The following is a 22,822-nucleotide window of genomic DNA, read 5'->3' on the forward strand; positions in this document are numbered from 1 at the left end:
AAGGTAAAAATATTATTATGCGCATGCGGCAAGACAAGGCAGGCACTTACTTTATTATTGCGCACGTGGTGAGACAAGGTGGGCTATGTCGGGGAATGATTTGTGATGATCCGTGATGGCTAGGGGGCATTGTTGTTGTTGATATTTGTATAGTGGCGTGCCTAACTTGTGTGAGTTTTACCTTGTATATTTTGAGGTGATCGTTTCTTATGTGCCATTCATTGTCTCTACTCCTACTTGTTGGCTTGAATTGTGATAGAACACTTGCACAAGTTATTGACCATTTAAATCTACTCTCGTCTAGTTTTCTTTTGTGTGAGAGTTGTTCTATTGGCATGTGAGTTTTCCGTGCAGTCATGAGTCATTCTTATTGTTGGCACGTAAGTGGTCCGTGCGGATATTAGATATTGTCACCCTCTCGACATGTGAGTTGTTCGTGCAGTTATAAGTTGTAACATGGGCACAAGATGCCAAGTGTTTAGGGTTCACGAATTGGGACCCGTGATTTGTGATTTTGAGGTTTGGATAAACCTGGTGTGATTGTGGTTGTTCTTATTGAGTTGTTACTTGTTTACCTTATTTGGTTTCACTGGATTTAAACTGTGTTCAGCTTACTCTACAGTGTTATTACCTATTGTGTCTCGTTGTTAATTGTAGCTTTTAGTTCCTATTACAAACATTTTATTAATATTGTCACCATGCCTATCTTTATATTGATATTGTTCCCTATTAGTTCCACATTTATACTTGTTCAGGTTATTTAGTCCAGTAGGTATCTTGACTGTTTCTCGTCACTACTCCACCGAGGTTAGTCTTGATACTTACTGGGTACCGCCGGGGTGTACTCATGCTACGCTTCTACATATTTTTGTATAGATCCAAATGCCTCGGTTGTTGTTGATTATCAGCTAGCTGATCGAGTATTGTTGTGGAGACTCAAGGTAAACCCGCCGTCGCGTTTGCAGGCATCGGAGTCAACTTTTAAAATTTTATCTTGTACTGTTTATTTCTCTTATGGAACAATTGTATTTAGGGATTTTCTAGCAAACTCAGTAGAGCTTATCACTTGTACTATCGGTTTTGGAATTATAGGTTTTGTATAGAGATTTCTATTTCACATTTAACTGTTGTTGTTTGAATTTTGCAATTAATTCAGTAAGTGTTAGGCTTACCTAGTCGCTAAGACTGGGTGCCATCACGACATCCTATGGAGGAAAATTGGGGTCGTGACAAGGTTCGTAAGAATGAGACGACTCAGGTTCAGTATTATTATAAGACTGCCAGCTCAAACCCTGGTCAGAGTTGGGTCCAGCTGCATCCAAGACCATTTGTCGATATGGATTCTCATATACTAATTGAGGTTGAGCGCCACCATGAAAATCACCACTGGAAGACATCTCACCGGTCACATGTTTTTCTCCTTGATACTTCCAAATAAAATAGTTCTCAGCAAATCCATACTAAAAAGGGAATAATTTAACAGTTTCAACATCCACGTATTTAATGTTATGACATTTTTTACATGGACATCTAACATCGTCACCACTCATGTAATTGCGCTGAGAACAAGCAAACTGAAGAAAATTATTCACACCGGTTATAAAACTAGAACTAATACCCCATCGGCCATCCAACATTTTGAACATCCAATCATGATCTAGATTATCCATGTTCCTATTTAATATTGAAATAAATATTATAAAGAGGGAGGGAGGGAGAGAGGTTAGCCAAGGAGTAAACAACCAGCTACGGCAAAGAATCAGATAATGCAATACCATATTGAACACGACTATCATACCATAAACATGAACTCTTGCTCACAAAATAGCAGAGAAGGTTCATTAAGAAAATAGGGAAAAGGTGAGTAACATGATAACACATCTAAGATTTGCTTAAATATTATGAAATATATTAGCATAATGTTCCCCTAATTTTGAAAGTTGTTCCAGTACTGGAAATATTAAAATAAGCAAGTGTAAACGACATGATACCAGCTACTGCAGATTTTCCATATGGTCTTTGAAATGCTCAACAGAATACAAATCTTTGAACTCCCATTTTCTTTCTAAAGACTAAAACACAGCTAAAATCAAGGATGTAAAAATCATAATTTGCAATACTACTTTTACTTTCCCATAAAATCAAGGATATAAAAATCAGTTCTTGTTGGAACATATCATATCAATTTATTATCAAGGTAAATCCCTAATAAAAAAAATACTGAAATTGTTAATCAGCATAGCTAACCATAATTTAATTATAATGTAATGCTAAACTATAGTTAGTGAGTTAGTTAGTAGTTAGTTAAGGAGATTATTTAGTTTGTTATAAATAGTGGCCACTTGTACAATTGTCTTTTATAGTGGCCACTTGTACATCTGTCTTTCTTCTTCATTTAGAAATGTATCGAGCCTTTCTCTGATTCCCTCTCTTCTTCTAGATTCTTCTTCTTCTTAGCTTAGATCTCATTTCCATGGTAGCTAACATGGTATCAGAGCCACCGGTTGAAATCTAAGCAAATTGCGAGTAAATCGAGTCTTCTATGTTACTTCAATTCTACAATTGAGAGCTTAATTGAGCTAGAGTAACATTTGGTTGAAGCTAGGGTTTGTAAGTCTCTTACTTTGAAAGCTGTTTCTCAGTCAACAATGGCGATTGAAGATGAACACGTTGGCGCGACCTTAATTACTGGTAATTTCACTGCTGGAACTGCTACTTTTCCTACCATCGATCAAAATCATCCTTTGTACCTGCAACCAACAGACACACCAGGTAGCTCTCTGATTTCTCTTCAATTTATTGGATTAGAAAATTATGCCTTGTGGAGTCGTGCAATGAGAATTGGCTTGCTAGGTAAAAGTAAACTAGATTTTGTCGATGGGAGATTTCCTAAGTCTAAATTTGAGTCTGAGCTTCATGATCTGTGGGAGAAAGTTAATGCTATAGTTATCTTGTAGATAATGAATGATGTGAGACCAGGATTGTTGAGTAGTATATTGTATGCGTCTAGTGCTCATAGAGTTTGGGAGGATTTGAAAGAGAGATTTGATAAAGTAAATGGCTCGAGAATACTCTATTTGCATAGAGAAGTTCATACACCGACCGAAGGAACTATGACTGTAACTGACTACTTCTCAAGGCTTAGAGAGCTGTGGGATGAGTTTGATGCCCTCATGCCTTGTCCAGGTTGTCCTTGTCCTGAATCCAAATAGTATGCTCAACACTTTGAGTATCAAAGACTTCTTCAATTCTTCACTGGGTTAAATGAGTCCTATTCTCAATCAAGGAGTCAGATTATGATGATGTCTCCCTTGCTAAGTATAAACAAAGCCTACTCTTTGTTAGTAGATCAGGAGAGTCAAAGGAATCTTACAAGCATAACACAAGTTGCTCGGGTCACTGAAGCCTTAGAAAGTATTGCCCTGTATAGCAGTAAGAGTGTGAACAATACTGGAAACTATAGGTCCAAAAGGAGTCAAGTTCAGTGTGAATATTGTCACTATAAGGGACATACAAAAGAAAATTATTACAAATTGATAGGATATCCTACTGAATTCAAAGCCAAAAGAAAAGGAATTAGTACAGGATAATATATCAGTTATGTAGGCAATGCAGAAGTTTCAGGTGCAGAGAGATGCAATATGACTGCCAACATGACTCCTACTGCCAATGGATCATCTAGTTCAGGTACTACACAACAAATGAGTCAACCTGCTCCTTTCTAGCAAATGCCACATCCATCTCCTATCTTTACTCCTGTGCAATACCAGCAAATTGTTTAGCTACTTTCTAGAGGAAGTTCAGAAGAGTTAGATCTATCCAACAAAGTTGCTGCAACATGTATTCTAAACCATATGAATGCTTTTATGTCTCAATGTGTCAATAGTAAATGGATAGTTGACACTGGGGATTCAAATCATATGACTTCAAGTTTAAAGATGTTACACACTCATAGACCATTTCCAAATACAGAAGCAAACAAAGTACATTTTCCTACTGGAAATGTTGTGTCAGTGTCTCACACAGGTTGCACCTTTGTATTAAGTAATCAGGAGATCTCTAATGTTCTGTACATTCCTGACTTTAAGTTCAACTTATTGTCAGTCTCAAAACTCACTAAAGAGCTAAAGTATATGGTGGGATTCTTCCCTGACTTTTGCGTTTTTCAGGACCTCTTCAGTGGTCAGGTGAAGGGGATTGGTAAAGAAGAACATGGACTATACATTCTGCAAGGAGGTATTCCAAAACAAGATCTATATCAGGCAACAAATAAGTGTACTAAAACAATAAACTCTATGTCAGTTTCTTCATGTACTTCTGTTTCTAGTACTTTGTGGCATAGAAGGTTAGGACATGCCCCTTTAGATATAATAAAGATAATAGAAGACCTAAGCAAACTCACAACAGCCGATTCTCATCACTGCATTGTGTGTCTAGTAGCAAAGCAGACCAAGCTGCCTTTTCAGCTAAGCAGTACAACTACCAAATCAGTGTTTGAACTAATTCACTATGATATATGGGGACCCTATAGAGTACCCACACATGATGGTAAGAGATATTTTGTTACCCTAGTTGATGACCACACAAGGTATACTTGAATTTTTCTAATACAGTCTAAGTCAAATGCTATTGTAGTTCTAAGAGACTTTCTTAGTCAAGTAAAAAATGTATTCTCTGCTACTGTTAAGTTTCTAAGAAATGATAATGGAAGTGAATTTTTAGCACTGAATTTAAGTGGCTGATGTCTAATCTTGGTATTTTCCATCAAAGTACATGTGTCTTTACACCCCAACAGAATGGGGTGGCAGAAAGAAAACACAGAACCATCTTGGAAATAGCTAGATCACTCAAATTTCAAGCTGATGTACCTGTGAGATTTTAGGGAGAATGTATTGCTACTGCAGTATATCTGCTCAATTGACTTCCTTCTAAAGTTGTTGGATACATATCACCATTTGAGATGCTATATTTGCACCCTCCTTCATTATCTCATCTCAAAGTCTTTGGATGCTTGTGCTATGCAACTTGTCCTCAAGTGCTGGATAAGTTCTCACCCAGAGCAGTACCTGCTATATTTCTAGGATATTCTTCCACTCATAAGGGTTATTTGTTGTATACTCTGCATTCAAAAATATTTATTGTCAACAGGAATGTTGTCTTTCAAGAGGACATTTATCTCTTTACGCATGCCACATCTACTAAAAGTCCTGTATATCCTATCCTAGACTTTCTCTCTTCTACTCTAAGCAATATTACTCCCTCTTCTTCTGCACCACCAGCAACAGAGGTGTCTATTGACACCAGTTCAAATCAGTTGTATGCAGACTCCTCTAAGAGAGTTCCTCATTCTACAACAAGCTCAGAAGAAGCTATCTCTATGATCCCTTCTGTTGTTGATCACTTGCTTGATGTTACTCAAAATTCACCTGTGCTTTCTCAACAAGATGATGAGCCTCTTGCTGAATATAGAAGGTCTTCTAGACCAAGCAAGCCACCTCTGTTGTTGTAAGACTATGTCACTACCTCCAAAGGATCTAAGTGTACTTACCCTATATCTTTCTATGTGGACTATTCTTCTATTGCTCTATCATATAAGAAGGTCCTTGCAGCTTATTCAGCTCTCTTGGAATCATCTTCTTTCAAAGAAGCTGCAGCTGATCCCAAGTGGATAGTAGCAATGAAGTTGGAGATTGCAGCACTTGAAGATAACCACACTTGGAGTATTTTTGACTTGCCACCTGGGAAGACTCCCATTGGTTGCAGGTGGGTTTATAGAATTAAGTACAAAGTCTCTGGTGAAGTAGAAAGGTTCAAAGCTAGGCTAGTGGCTAAAGGCTACAGCCAGAAGGAAGGATTAGATTATAGAGAAACTTTCTCTCCTATGGCCAAAATTGTGACTGTTAGATCTATTATTGCCTTAGCTGCTTCAAGACAGTGGTTGATCTTTCAAATGGATGTCCACAATGCCTTTCTAAATGGAGATCTCACTGAGGAAGTCTATATGCAATTGCTTGAGGGATTTGCCAGATAGGGAGGGACTAAGAGGAAGGTCTGCAAACTACATAAGTCTCTTTATGGACTTAAGCAGGCACCTAGATAGTGGAATATGAAGTTGACAGAAGCCCTACTCAACATGGGCTTTCAACAAAGTTACTATGATTACTCTTTGTTCACAAAGAAGGCTGGAGATGATATAGTTGTCATATTGGTCTATGTTGATGATCTTCTGATTACTGGGAACAATCAACAATTGTTATGCAGTACTAGATCAGACCTTATGAAGAATTTCAAAATGAAGGATCTAGGAGAGCTCAAATTCTTCTTAGGGTTTGAGTTTGCAAGGTCCAAAAGAAGAATTCTTATGTACCAAAGAAAATATGCCTTAGAGTTAATTTCTGAGTCTGGTTTGAGTGGTGCAAAGCCAGCTGGAACACCACTAGGACTGAATCAGAAGCTAACTTCAGTAGAATATGATAATTACTTCAAGAATGACAACATCCAGACAGATGAGAGTCTTGACAATCCTGGTGCTTACCAAAGACTCATTGGAAGGTTGCTGTATCTCACTATGACAAGACCTGATATTGCATTTGTGGTTCAGGTTCTTAGTCAGTATATGCATTATCCTAAAAGGTTTCACATGGAAGCAGCACTGAGAGTTGTAAGATACATAAAAGAGGCTCCTGGTTTGGGGCTGTTCTTGCCTGCAGAGCCTTCAAATCAACTAAGTGCCTTTTGTGATTCAGATTGGGGAGGGGGGGGGGTATGTATACAAACTAGAAGGTCAGTCACAGGGTACTTGGTAAAGTTTGGAAGTGCATTGATATCCTGAAAGTCTAAGAAGCAGAGCAATGTGTCCAGAAGCTCTACTGAAGATGAGTTTAGAAGCATGGCTTTATGTGCAGCAGAAGTTACCTGGCTAGTAGGACTGTTCAGTGAACTTGGTGTTAAAATTGAGCTTCATATTACTCTAGTGTGTGACAGCAGAGCTGCAATTCAAATTGCAGCAATTCAATCTTCCATGAAAGGATAAAACACATCGATATAGATTGCCACTTTGTGAGAAAAAAGTTGAGTCAAGGTCTGCTGAAGACTGAGTATGTTAACACTGAAGATCAACTAGCAGATATACTTACTAAAGGTTTGGGAAGAGCTCAACATGTGCATCTGCTGAACAAGCTGGGGTTGAAGAATCTATATCAACCATCATCTTGAGGGGGAGTATTAATCAGCATAGTTAACCATAGTTTAATTATAATGTAATACTAAACCATAGTTAGTGAGTTAGTTAGTAGTTAGTTAAGGAGATTATTTAGTTTGTTATAAATAGTGGCCACTTGTACAGTTGTCTTTCTTCTTCATTCAGAAATGTATCGAGCCTTTCTCTGATTTCCTCTCTTCTTCTAGATTATTCGTCTTCTTCTTAGCTTAGATCTCATTTTCATGGCAGCTAACAGAAATGCTAGAACATTAGCTAGTGGTATTTGTATGATTTCATGCCCAATCTGAAGAAGTAATGGCAATGTACATAGCTTTTTTGAAATATTATCATGGTCGATATGTATAGCCTATTGCTGGAAGGTACTACTAGGTAATTACTGGAGCAGTATGTATATGGGTTACAACACACCAACTCTGCAAGGTTTCATAAAGGATCAAAGTTGGGATTCATTGTTACTAGAAGGTGTAAGATCTCAGATTGGTAGGCTTTGAAATGTCATGGCATTATTCAGTGGTATTGACATGTATACATGTCCAATATGGAGGTGTCATGGCAGTGCAAGTATGTGCCCTATTTGGCAGGAGATAAAACATATCACTGTCTTTCTTTGGTTAATCTTATTCGGTATAGCTTGTTTTTGTCCTGGACTACAGTCATCTTATGCAAGGATACCTACATTGTTCATGGTTTTGGAAATCTACATGGATACTTGGTCACTCCCAATTGGTGGTGTTGCTTGGAGATTCATATTTGCCTTATCCTTTGGAACGTAAAACTTGGCGCCTGATGAGAGCACTAGAGGTGCTACACTGAGGTTTTGCACTTGGCCGGTGGATACACACACCTTTTTATGTGGGGAGTTGGCTATGGCACTATTTGTAATAGTTAGCATTTCATATTTTATTAGCTTTAGCACTAGTTTAGCATATTTGAGATTTGATAGGATAATTTGTAAACATTGGATCTTTGTTTTTGTTTGTTATATAGTATAGCAGCCTGCCTAATGGTATATTTGTTAAAAAAAAAATCATATTAATTTATTATTGATCCAAAAGTATGAAAATTAAGGTACCAGTCAAACAAGAATTACCATATCAAAATTTCTCAAGATAATTAAATAGAGAGAAAGAAAAATAAAATAGAAAAGAGAAAGTTTACCTGAACAAAGATAAGAATAACGATGTAGACAAAGTGCAAAAATAGTAAAAATAAGGGCTTTCGTTTGAGAATCTTACGGAGCAGCAAACATAAACGGAATGTAGATGACAGCTACTTTGAATTTCTTGGCAATTTCTGAAGTTCTATAGCAAAAGTTTTTGCCCAATTTTGAAATTTTTTTATTTGCTATCAGATGTCTACATTCCCATTGCATATGAGCCTTAGATTCATACTCAATTTGTTGTATTGGAAGGAAGAAACTCACATTGTTGAAGATGAGAGCAAGTGGCGACTTTGATAGAGATGAGAGAATATGAGTCTATAAGAAGATTTGTGCCCTAGATAAACTTTAAAAAACTAGCAACGGAAATCGCGACGCATAAATATCTATCGATAATAATAACTTGGGAAATTTAGTTTTAAGAATCTAGCGACGGAATTTCCGTCGCAACTAATTTTGGAATTTTTTGCTAAGTAAAATAAAGGCAGCGACAGATTTTCGTCGCTAATTTCGTAAATATATTTTAATAATTTTTGTCGCCCCACTTTTGTCGCTAAATTTGTAGGTAAAATAAAAGCGCCAATTTTTAGCGACGGATATAAACTTTTGTCGCTAATCCATTGCTATATTTGATACTAAATCTTTTGTAGCTTATTTGGCGACAAACTATAAAATTTGTCGCTAATCCGTCGTTATTTAGCTACGGAATATGACTTGTCTCTAAAATCCGTCGCTAAAAGTTGTTTTTATTGCAGTGAACATCACCAAGGTTTGCTCACTAGCTTCCGCATGCGCCTTGTTATTTTCGATCCCAATAGCCAAAACGAGGTTGAAGACGGGTTCAATGCGGGTTCATATCAAGTTGCAAAAAAAAGTCTGAAATACTACATGTGGAGATAAATTCTCAACCATATTTTCAACATAACTTGTGCTGGCATCTTTAAAACAAAAATCATTTTTAATAGCATGGGCTCCAATTTTAACTCATGCTTACTTTTGACGCATGGGCTCTGCTTTTAATTATATGTGCACTTTAAACGCGATTTCACTATTTTTAACTCGTGCTCACTTTTAACGCACGAGGCCCCAATTTTCAACCTATGTCTACTTTTAACCATGGAAAGAAGCAGTGATGAAGATTATATGAAGAAGGCTATCAAGCTTTGTCAAGAAAATTCAGGCCAAAGGAGAGAATTGATAGGGATTGCCCTGATTTTCTTACAATATTTTGGATTTCACCTGTTACTTGAAGGAAGGTTACACTATTTACCATAATTGGTTTTACTTTTTCTTAAAGAAAAATATAGATCTCTTCCATATTTGATAAATTTCTTTCTTGGAGGAAAATGTCTTGACCTCTATAAATTGAGAATTCCTACATAACAACTACAATAGAATCCACAATGTAGTCTTTAAGAGAGTCTTGTTTAAGGGGAAAATCTATTCTCTTATAAGTATTTTTCTCTTTTTATAATAGTATATTGATGTAGGTCAATTGACTAAACCATACTAAAGTTTATTATGCATTTTTAGTATAATTTTCTTTATTGTCTGATTTATCATCGCCAATGTTTGCTTTACCAGCTTCCGTATGCGCCTTGTTATTTTTTATCCCAATATTTTCCACCACATCCCATAATCATAATCGGTAATTTTCTCCTATGGCTTCTAATTTTCTGGCTATTTGCTGTTTGTTGGTTACAAACAGGTTTATCAGCCAATCCTTGACATGGAAAGATCCCATAAAGAAATATTCATACATTTCAATCTATACCCTTGAAGCAGAGAAAGAATCAAGAGCATGCTGGCATTAAAGTTAATGGGAAACAATCCCATTGCAGTTCCAGGATTCAACCTAACACCTGATCAAAATCATTCAACATTCTATTTTATCATATTGCTTTAACATTATCTGATTTGGTCTTTTGCACAATGGAAGAAGTAAAAATGAGCTTAATACTACGTAAGAGTGAAGTTAAAGGCTTAATCTAAAACAATCTTAATCCCTTTCTACACCAATATACAAATCAATGGCCTGCATTTAGATCAATAGCCAACCCAAGAACACTCTCCTGAGTACTAACTGCTACATTCTCTGCATGCAAAGGTGGAGTCCCTCCTTCCTCTCCTGGAAGGTGAAAAATCTGCTCCGTATGACTAGAAATACTTGGACTTGGCAGTCCATTCGTTTGTATAGAAGGAAGCATTGACAAGTTATCATGTGGACTTTGTGGACAATCCATATGTCCTAAAACTCCCACTGCATCTCTCAGTTCACTATTCGTGAACGTATGGCTACGTCAAAATTTCTAGCCAAGATTCTGATTCTTTCGTGGAATGGAAGATTAGATTGTCTTATAATCTGCCAATTTTCATGCATGAACGTTGTGAGAAAGATGAGGAGAGCCAAAGTTGCAGCAACTACAGCTATGACAAAGAGTCCCCAAAAGCTATCAAGGCCAAGACTATTGGAAGAGGGTGAAGCGCTAGAATTTGAACAAGTAAATTTCCCGAACCATGCTTTCTCTATTTGTACCATCTTTTCACCTTCTGTCACATTTAAGACTGCTCTTGAAACATCAGGTACTAGAGGAGATCCCATTGGGAAGGCCTGGATGAAAATAACAAGAACGATGAATTCATAATATTAGGAAGACTAGATGAAAATCAAAAGAAAAAAACTGTCAAAAAGAAAAAGGAGTTACTTACAAAGCCAAAGCCATCGCTTTTATACGTAGGTCCAACGATGGTATATTTTGAGCAATACTGTGCAAGGATAAGCTTCACATAAGGAATCTCATCAAAAACAGCAGCAATACCACCATTCGCACTACCTTTAGAGAGTAATTCAATACATTCCTCTGGAGTGCTATAAGGCTTAAGTCTGTCCTCATCAAAGTTCATCTTTCTTAGAAGTCCTGCTACAAAAGAACCCTGTTGGTACCCCGCATATTCATTGCTCTTCAGAAGTTCTGGCTGGAGTTTTTCAACTGTTAACGTCGATGTAAGACTTGCCATGTAGCTTGAAGTCAATATGAGTACTACTAGGAACCAGATGATCAATACAAACCTAGCCAAGTTGCTTACTATCTTCTCCTCTGTCAGTATCGAGAACCAAAAAGAAGAAAATTCAGATTAGAAGTTTGAATTATATGCTATATATATATAAGAGCAAGGGCTAATTCAGATTGAAGTGCGTGTGTGTGTGTGTATATATATATATATATATCCCAATTTGATTGTGCATAAAATTTAAGAAAGAACAAGACTTCTGGCACATACCAAATCGCCCTTAGAACTTGTGGTGTTAAACACATCATGATATTTCTATGGCTATAAGAGAATGCCATTAAAGGTAAACGAGAAGTGAAAATATGAAGATTTTTCAAATATACAAAGGTGTCATTCTTTTCAGAGCAGAGAGTATTATATAAAATGAAATTAAGAAGGAAAAAAGAAATTACTCTGTGCAAAGACCATAGTTGAGAAGGGGAACCAAAAGATTAGGCCAACTTGGTGCCAAGGAGGTCCTCTGAAGTCTTCATTTACTCTATGTTCAAGTACCCAAATGACGAAGCCAATGAAAACAAAACAACAGAAGCTTGTTAACCACAGCTCCCAAGTCAATGGCTTCAAGAACACCCATGCTTTATTTCTATTCTTATCTTTGATTGGCACAACCATCGCGACTCCAGATTCCGTGTAAGGTAATGTGAAATCAACATATCGTGACCTATTTGCGAAAATGGTAGTGTCCCCTACAACAGCATCAAAGTTCTGCTCGTTGGTTAGTCCTAGCAACTTGTTAGAATCAAATAAAATTATATATGCAAAAAATGTATTTCACGGCTAGAAACACGCGTATTTCAATGGACGTTACCGTTGGTATGCCGTTTTGACAGGAACAGCTCTGTTGCTATTTTTGTCAAAATTGTAGTGATATTTACAACGGACCCGTCGGAAAATTTGGCAAATAATTTCTTTTAGAAACCAAATTGCTAATAAAGAGAGGGAAACTAAGAGATTTACCCCAAGAAATAATTGATACACAAATTTGTCGTAACTTTCAGTAGTCTTTCCATGAGGAGAGGCAAATGGAATATACTCATAAGGAACACAATATGGTAGTGCTTCCATTACTGCATCAAAAACATCAATGCAGTAACCAGTAACTGTTGTTGTGTTAGTAGTAAAATCTGTTGTAACTTTCACAAATTCACTGAAACCATCTTTCACTGGAACTCCAATCTTCAATTTCTTCCCATTTGTTGGAATCACCCAACCTTTAGGAACAGAAGTAGTGTCACCAGGCCATATAATAGACCCAAAATTAGGCTTAGAAATTGAATGTCCATTTTTTGTGCGTCTCAAATTTAGATCTTTAACAATCCCATTTTCTCTTGTCCAAAAACCAATTCCTTTTGCACCATTACCAAACACATTAATAATCTGATAAGGTGGTGACTGCAATTGCCCATCGACAATTTGAAATTCTCCACTTAGGCCTTTAAAAGTAGTGTTTAGTATAGCTTGAAGAAGCTTTGGACCATCCTTGGAAACTCCAATAGCTTCAAGATATGTTGTATTTCCTGAAAGTTCTAGAGGTGTCAAAATCAATCCATTTTTACTGTAACCTACACAATCCCTCCAAGTTTAAAGAGGTTGGATTATGACCCGTTTGTTGATTTGTCTCAATGGGTTGAACTCGAATAACCCATCTAACTATTGGGTCAAAATGGGTCAAACAGTGTAATAGACGTGACAAAATGCAATTCAAACCCAAACATACGAAACTATATTTGGCCATTGAGAATTATGTAAATTTGAAAGAACTTAAGCTAATAATTTAATAAAGATATATTAACTTTTACAGTTTTTGTTAAAAAAGAGAACTGGACTAAAAGAGTAAGGAGGCCGGGGCATGTTGGAGAGATTGAGTTATGACTCGTTATTTGACCAATCTTCACACAACAAAGTTTGATCCAAACAAACTCTAGGAGTATTGAGTCAGGACTCTTTTATTGATTTGACTCAACCCGCTAATTTGTCACCTTTACTTACCTGAAGTGTGTAGCTTTTGAAAAGAGGCACCAGCGTTTCTAGATTTCTCCACTGCCATGGCTAGTGCAGTAGCTGAATCATAAGCCCACAGTCCAAACACATTTAATTCTGCATTAAGAATTGCTGGATTTTCTTGTTGAAATTTCAGTTTCCATCTAGTAGTAAAATCCTCAAGTTGTTTAGTTCTTGGAACATAAGGTTTTACTCCAATAACTCCTTGCATGGATTCAATAGTTGAAGGATCCATAGAATTAAGTTCATTTGCCATAGCATCTGTAATAATCCAAACATACCCTTCACTCATCATTCCAAGTTCTTTGGCCTTAGTAAAAATTTTGGCACCAAGTGAAGTTGTCATATGCACAATAAAAACCCGAGTTTGCATACCCATTAACTTGTGCAGTTCAGATTTAATCCGATCATCAGTGGCGAATTCAGGAATAACGCTTCGATAAGGAATACGTGCATTGATTTTTTCTAATGCATCGGTCAAGAATGGTATAATTCCTTCTCCGAATTGATTGTCAATGTATATAAGGGCAACCTCTCTCCATCCAAAATATTGGATAATGGAACTAATGGTATTAACTTGAGAAGAATCATTTAGAGTGGCACGAATGAAGTATGGACTACGAAATGATGAGAGAGAGGGACTTGTAGCTGAAAATGAGATGATGGGTACGTGAGCTTTCTCTCCTAAACCAATAATGAAATCAGCTTGCATTGATGATATAGGACCTATTATGGCCTCCACTTCAACATCCTTCAATAGGTCAAGTGCTGCATTTCCAAATAATGAAAGAATCAACAAAAGTAGAGTTTAACTTTTATACAAGTGTATGGAAATTTTACATTATAATTAGGTGAAGTTTAACCATTTACAACACGTTGAATTATAATAACAGTATAAATTGTTTATACGAAAAAAGGTTAAAACTAGCCATGATCTATTAGATTTAGTGTAACAATGCTCTGTCTATCTATTGAGACAAAAATACCCTGTCGTCTTCTTTTGGCCCAAAAATACTCTAAAAACTAACATGCTATTTAAAATAAAATCGAAAAAGACCGAAACTGTCCATGATCTATTGGATTTGGTTAAAGATTCCCTTCATTAACCACATATCAAATTATATGACCCACACAAATCTAAAGATTCAATCTACCCATAAGATCCAAACTCGAATTTAATAATAAAATCCCATATTCGATCTCTTTCCTTCTAACCAATGAGTTTTATCTTCTTCTTATATCTTCTTATTATGAAAATTATGATTATAATGTTCGATAAAGTCCAGAACCACTAAAATTCATCAGACTAGCTATGCTAGAGTTCTAAAATTGCAAACTTATCCAGCAGTTTTGGCCCTTTTCTGTTCTCTATATTATCTGTAAGTGAGAATATTATTGATCCTCCTTTGTGGAATGGAATACAGGGCCGACTGAAAAGGCCCAAGCGACCGAAGCAAAGGCTTTTAGGGTGATTGACAAGAATGGTCCTATAAAGCTCTCGTCTTTAAATATTATCCATGTTTCTTAATGTATATTTAAAAATAACCTCCGGTCCCACAAAAACTTATTACTTGTCAGGGATTTCTTTAACGGATTGATAGATTTTATGTTATATTTACTCTACCTATATCGTTAATTGTTCACAAACTCTACTCGGTTGGCATGGCTTTGTGATTATTTAATTATTCACCAGACTCTACCATATTGGTATGATTGTATGTTATCTGCATTCGATCTATTTATTAAATTATTTATAAATTTTACCCAGTTGACATGACTTTGTGCTTGTTCTGTTGTTCACCAAATATAATTGACATGAGTTATCTGCAATCGGCCAATCTATTAAATTAAAGTTTATGGGATTAGCATAATTTGTATGTGTTGTGCAACAAAGTATTTCTCGAAATTGCAGTTTTAATTTCGATCAAATCACCCCAAATCTGCTCCAAATGATCTCAAATATGAAATAAAATCTACAAATACCAACACAAATGATTCTCAATCACCAATTTAGTCAAATAATAGCAAATCAAGAAGATCACTTTGTCCTCTTCAACACTTTCTAAAAACAACAATGGAGTTTCAAGACTCTAAAAATAAATTAGTAAATCAGTATTTAGACTAAAAATTTAAGCACAAATTATCAACACTCATATGATTTTAGCAATAATCAATTATTAAATTTTGATTTTCACCCCAAACAAAGATTATAAACTTGAAATATTGAATAATGATGGTGTTCTTGGTAAAAAAAAGACACATATTGTAATGACTCAGCCGGTCATTTTGAGTATTTTAGCCATGATACCCTATTTATTGCCTCCTCTATGTTATGTTGTGGTTATGTGACTGGTCGGGGTATTTGGTTTTAGTTTCGGAGTGAAATAGGACACATAGTCTTTGAGTTTGAGTTTTAAGTTGAAAGGATTGAACGTAGTTTGACTTTTATGTAGACGACTCCGGAATAAAGTTTTGACGGTTCCAATAGTCCCATATAGTGATTTTATACTTGGAAGCGTGTCTGGATATTGATTTAGAGGTCCGTAGGTCGTTTCAGCTTGAATTGGCGAAAGTTAGAAAGTTGAAGATTTGGAAGGTTAGAAATTTTGATCGGGAGTTGACTTTATTGATATCGGGATCGAATTTTGGTTTCGAAAGTTAGAATAAGTCCATTGTGTCATTTACGAGGTTAATCGGAGTCGGTTTGGTATGTTTCGGCAATAGTTTTAGAAGTTAGAAGTTCATAAGTTTATTAGGCTTGAATTGATGCGCGATTCGTGTTTTTAGTGTTGTTTGATGTGATTTGACGCTTCGAGCAAGTTCCTATGATGTTTCAGGACTTGTTGGTATGTTTGGTTGAAGTCCTGGGGGCCTCAGGTGAGAATCGGATTGATTAAGGATTAAAATTGGCCTTGTTGAATTGCAGAAATTCAGATGTTTGGTTTCCTTGTTCGCGTTCGCAAGAGAGGTCTCGCATTCGCGAAGGGTATCTGGGAGGCAAGTGAAGTTTGTTCTTCAAGTTTGTGAATATGGCCACACGTTCGCGAAAGTATAGGGAGTTTGTTCATCGCGATCGCGAATGATGGGTCGCGTTCGCGTAGGCCTTGGTTTAGTGTTCATCGCGTTCGCGTAGGGGCTCTCGCATTCGCGTAAGAGGAATTTGGCAGCTGAGTATTTTGTGCTTCGCGAACGCGAGGCATGTTCTGTGTTCGCGAAGAATGGCATCTGGGCAACAGCTATTAATTTCAAAATTGAGGGTTTGGATCCATTTTTCATATTTTGAGCTAGAGATCTCGAATCTTGAAGGGATTTTCAAGGAGTTGATTGGGGTAAGTGATTCTAACTCGAATTTGGTTGTTATACACTAATCTATCATTATTTTCATTATTTAATTAGTGATTTGAGTTGAAAATTTGGAAAAAATTATGAAACTTCTTAGCGTAAATTTTGGGGATTTGAAAGGCGATTTGAGGTCAGATTTGAGTAATTCTGGTATGATTGGACTCGTTATCGAATGAGTATTCGTATTTTTGTAATTTTGGCGGGGTTTTGAGATGCGAGGCCGGGTTGACTTTTTGAGTTGACTTTTTGTTTCTTTATAAAGATCAAAACTTTATTGTTCGAAATAGTTTCCTATAGTTTATATTTATGGTATAAAGTTGTTTTGGCTGGATTCATACCGTTCGGAGTTGGATAATCGAAGAAAGGGCTTACTAGTAGATTAAGTAGCGTGTTTTTAGGTGAGTGTTTTGCCTAACTTTGTGTGGGGGAATTAGCCCTTAGCATCGGTATTGTTTTGTGATAATTGTGATATGTGAAAGTCGTGTACGCAAGGTGACGAGTGTGTACACGGGTTAAATATGGAAAATTGACTAGTTTTAGCTATGTAGATTCCTTTCATGCCTTAATCGAGTTATCTTAACAGGTTATATTCATCATTATTAGTCTATCATCGTATGCTCTACTTGTTTCATCTCTTAGTTGTTAATTGCCTTTACGTGTTTAGTTGAAGCATTGTTTCCTCTATTCCGTATTTATAATTTAACCACTGAGTTCTTTACTTGGAGTTGTTAATTGTGAAATATCTTGTTGTTGAAGTTGGTGTTGAGTTATAAAGGTTGTGATTTACATTGAGGCAAAGTTGTAAAGTTGTGAAATACTATTCTTGTTGAGTTATTCACTTCCAGTTATTATTGTGAGACTCTTGTGCATATTGTGGTTGAGCCATGGCTATTTGTTGTGAAAACAATATTGTTGTTGGTTTTTTGGCAAGTTGTGATATTGGCCACTTAAGGTGCGATGTGTAATACGATGTGATATTGATACGCATGCGGTGGTATAAGGTTTTGGGGTTAAAACACATACGGCGAGATAATGTGGACTTGATACACGTGTTGCTAGTAGGGGAACTACTTCAAGCCACGCGGTGTGATAAGGTGCGCTAAAACGCGGGAAGCTATTTCGGAAAAAATAATTTTCAAAACTAAAATGCAAGGCTCCCGCGGTGATATAAGGAAAGATTGTGAAATGTTTTGTGATTTGAGACTACGAGGCGGTACCTCGGTAGTGGCTCTTGTTGATACGTTTCCATTACTTCACTTGTGTTTTGTTGTTTTGTTTCCTTGTCATATCATTTCTTATTTTCTTCCGTGATGTATTATTTGCCTTAATTCAGTGTAGTTATTCTCAGTATATTTCTTTATTGTTTAATTTCCTTGTTATCATTATTACATTGTCATATACCTGTTCAATTTATTATTTATTCCAGTAGGGCCTTGACCTACCGAGGTTAGGCTTGGCACTTATTGGGTACCATTGTGGTGTACTCATGCTATGCTTCTGCACATTTTGTGTAGATCCAGGTACCTCCTACCAGTCCAGGCATCAGTGAGACGAGCCCAGTTTGGAGACGGGCCTCGGATTCACCCTCTATCCAGTTTATTTCATTTCTTATCCTTCTATAGAGACGGATGTATAGAGATGTTCAGTACCATCTTATAGAGCTTGTGACTTGTATTCACTGGATTTTGGAAAGTTGTATATGTTGAGTTGCAGAGTTTTCTTTATTATAGTTGTTGAGTATTTGAGAGTTTATTCGTTATTTCAGTTATATTCCATATGTATATTAGGCTTACCTAGTCTTAGAGAGTAGGTGCCATCACAACATTCTACAGAAGAAAATTGGGGTTGTAACAAGTTGGTATCAGAGCTCTAGGTTCATAGGTGTTATGAGTCACAAGCAGGTTTAGTAGAGTCTCACGGATCGGTACAAAGAAGTATGTTCTTCTCTTCGGGAGGCTATAGAACTGTTAGGAAAAGCTTCACTTCTTTGATTTCTTATCGTGCGAATTTGATGACTTCGGAATTCTAAATCTCTGTCTTTCTATTCTCTCACAGATGGTGAGGACACGCACAACTGGATCTGATAATTATACACTCGCGCCCCTGCTAGAGTCGCGAGAGGCAGGGGCCGAGGCAGTGGCAGTGGACGGGCACGTGGTGCAGCCAGAGCACTTTCCCGAGCTGCTACAGAGGAGCCGCCAGTAGCTCTTGTTGGGTGGCAGGCACCTGAGATGCCTGTTACTACCCCTGCATTTCAGGAGACTCTCGCCCAATTTTTGAGCATGTTTGGCACTCTAGCTCAGGCAAGGTTGATTCCACTTGCTCCTGCCACATCTCAGGCTGGGGGAGGAGAGTAGACTCCCGCAGCACGTACCCCAGAGTAGCGGGTGCAGGTTGACTAGGTCCCAGAGGTCATACCAGTGCAGCCGGTTGTTCCACTTCAGCCCGAGGTTAGTTCAGCAGTATCTGAGGAGGAGCAGATCATGCTCAAGAGGTACACAAAGTACCACCCTCCTACTTTCAGTGGCTTAGCTTCAGAGGATGCAAAAGGTTTTCTTAAGGAGTGCCACCGTATCCTCCGTACTATGGGTATTGTGGAGTCGAGTGGGGTTTCTTTCACTACGTTCCATCTAAAGGGAGAGACTTACAGTCGTGGCGAGTGTATGAGTTGGGTAGCCTGGCCAAGGCAGCTTCACTCACATGGGCTCAGTTCTTAGAGATGTTCATGAGAGATTTTGTTCCTCATAGTCTTAGGGATGCATGTCGCGCAGAGTTTGAGCAGTTGCACCAAGGTGCTATGACTGTATCAAAGTATGCTGTCAGGTTCAGCGAGTTGTCCAAACATGCACCTGCATTAGTTTCCATTGTCATAGAGCGAGTCCGTTGATTTATCGAGGGCTCAACCACGGTATTAGATTCAGCATGGCTCAATAGTTGAAGACGGATACCCCATACCAGCAGGCTTTGGAAACCGCTCGGAGATTGAAGGGTATGTGGGGCCGGGAGAAAGAGGAGAGGGAGGCCAAGAGGCCTCGAGATTCTGACACATATAATGGTGCCCGTGCACCAGTTGCAGTCCTAGAGGGGGAGGCCAGGCCAGAAGTTATGCTCTTCTGACTAGGACGGAGGCGGTTGCATCCGACTCAGTTATCACAGGTATTGTTCTGGTTTTTCATAGAGATGCATCAGTATTATTTGATCGAGGCTCCACTTATTCCTATGTATCATCTTACTTTGCCCCATATTTGGGTATATCCCGTGATTTTTGAGTTCTCCTGTTTATGTGTCCACGTTAATGGGAGATTCCGTTGTTGTTGACCGGGTATATCGGTCGTGTTTAGTTGTTCTTGGTAGTTTTGAGACCAGAGCTGACCTATTGTTGCTCAGTATGGTAGATTTTGATGTTATTTTGGGCATGGACTGGTTGGCTCAATATCATGCTATACTTGATTGTCACGCCAAGACGGTGACGTTGGCTATGCCAGGATTGTCGCGGTTGGAGTGGAGGGGTACATTGGATTATGTTCCTAGCATGGTGGTGTCTTTCTTTAAGGCACATCGGATGGTTGGGGAGGGGTGTGAGGCATATCTAGCCTTTGTGAGAGATGTTAGTGTTGATACTCCTATCGTTGAGTCAGTTCCGGTAGTGAGGGATTATCCATATGTATTTACGGTGGATCTTCCGGGCATGCCGCCTGATAGGGATATCGATTTTGGTATTGATTTATTATCGGGCACTCAGCCCATTTCTTTTCAACCATATCGTATAGCCCCAACGGAGTTAAAGGAGTAGTTGCAAGAGTTGCTTGATAAGGGCTTCATTCGGCCCAATGTGTCACCTTGGGGTGCTCCGGTCTTGTTTGTAAAGTAGAAGGATGGTTCTATATATTCAAGATTAGGAAAACTACATACTATAGCAGCTCCCAAAATAATAACCAGTAATATAAATATTTTCTTGTATATTAAAATATAATTACATAAAATATACATATTTTATAAATAACTTTTTATATATTTAGCTAGCGAATATAATTATTTTTGATCGATCGGCCAAGTGTAACTCGCCCTAAAGATTATGTCAACTTAATAATCCATAATCACTTCCGTGACATTCTTCTTGTTTAAATTGCTACAAGTTTGAAGTTTGAACTGGTCAAATGGACTAACAAGAATTATATGTAGTACCACTCAACTATGAAATTCCTGTCCCCTAGTATAAAATTTTTAGTACTAGTATTTACTCCAAATTCTTTAAATTTTGGTTGAAAAGGTCAGAAAGTCAACATCAAAATGACTAACTATTTAATTTCTAATAATTCTTAATCATACATGTACCAATCTACCACTTGAATAACATTAATAGAATGTCAAATTGAAATCATCATGTGACTAGCGCATTTCATGAGAAGTTTTTAGAACTGTTATTGAGTTATGGAAATAAAACACGTATTAATTATTTACTTGGAGTAGATTATTGATTTTGTGCTGTTATGAAGCTTTCTTAAGTTGAAATTCGTGGTGTAATTGAAAAGTTTAATGTAAAGAAAAGATCCAGTAGCTATATGCTTGGCTTTAATTATTTGGCTTAAACTAAAGCACTTAATAAATCTTTTGCAAGAACACAATGAAAAGAAATTCAATTATATGGATAGAAGCCTTCCATGTATAAATAAAATCTTGTGATACATAGACTATTTTCTTCGAGAAAAGAAAAATTATCTTTCAAACAAACTAAAAGATAAAAAAACATATGTAGAAATCTCATGATTTTAATTAATTATAATAAATTATACACAAAATTTTCAAATTCTCTGAATAGTTCATTTATGCACTACCAACTTATGTTATTCCACTCTCTTTCTTCCAAGTCATACTATAAGAGCAATTTATTATCTTTCTTTCAGCAGTTATTTTTATCGAAAGAAAAGAGAAATATTTAGGTTCATGGATGCTAAAATCATAAGAATGTGTGAATTTACATTCTGTATGCTAATCGTATAAAAAATTCCACACAATCAAGTTAAGCTAACAGTAACAACAGGTAATTCTTCATATTAAGTTGGGTATGGTGACTGGAAAAATTGAGTATAGCATACTCTAACTGGCTAAATTACATACTCTAAGTAAAAAAACAAAAATTCTATGTCAGTGTATATAACTTGTAGTTGCGGCAACAACAATGTATCTCTGAATTCATGTTCTGTGCACTAATAATATACATATTTTTTACACAAATCATATAAATTAGTTAACCTATAACATCATTTAATTCTTTTTATCAAGTCTAATATGGTGACTGGGAAAATAGAGTATATATAACCTATATGCTCTAACTAGTAAATTTATAAGTACGTAAAATTTTCTTACTCTATCGGCGTATTTTATAACTTACCTGCTGCGGCTGCGGCAACAATGTCTCTCTTCGAGTCACGAGTATGGAGAAGTAGTCTGGTTCGATAAGCAGAGCCATGATCAGAGCTATAAAAGTCAGATAAAGCCATAGAAATACAGCTTAAACCCATTTTCCCAACCCATGCATCCATATCAAACACAACTCCCACATTTATGGCAACTGTTGATCTGTTCTGTGCCATGGCCATTTCCATGGAGAAAAATTTCCCTAAACATAGGAAGAAGAAAGAGAAAAGGGAAGTGAAAGAAGAGACTGAGAAAAAGAGTTTGCAAATTTTCTTTCTCATCTTGACAAAAGATGCATTTGAATCTGATTAGTTGGACAGTTGAATTTTATAGAGAGATTTGTCATTTGAGATTTGACTACTATCCAAGTACTCATTATGGACGTAGACAATAAATTGCGTGGAGAAAATAAAATCAAGACCGAAAAATATTGCAACAATCGTAGTATTTTATTTCAAATATTTGAGTGTTACAATCTCCGTAGTTCCTCTGATTCTGCTTTTCAACAATAAATAAAAGAGCCTTCAAGCTCAATCTTGAATTTTATTTTATTTTAATCCAAGTGCTTGAGACTTAATCTTGATCTTGACCTATTTTTAATCCAAGAG

At 36.9% G+C, this 22,822-nt stretch overlaps 1 pseudogene; it reads right to left on the reverse strand.

The window, feature by feature from the left end:
• Window positions 1-10,252: 10,252 nt before the first annotated feature.
• LOC107770447 (glutamate receptor 2.1-like) lies at window positions 10,253-22,512 on the reverse strand (annotated as a pseudogene).
• Between the last annotated feature and the right edge of the window lie 310 nt (window positions 22,513-22,822).

This window comes from Nicotiana tabacum, chromosome 15 (assembly GCF_000715075.1).
Source record: "Nicotiana tabacum cultivar K326 chromosome 15, ASM71507v2, whole genome shotgun sequence".
Classification (NCBI taxonomy): Eukaryota; Viridiplantae; Streptophyta; class Magnoliopsida; order Solanales; family Solanaceae; genus Nicotiana; species Nicotiana tabacum.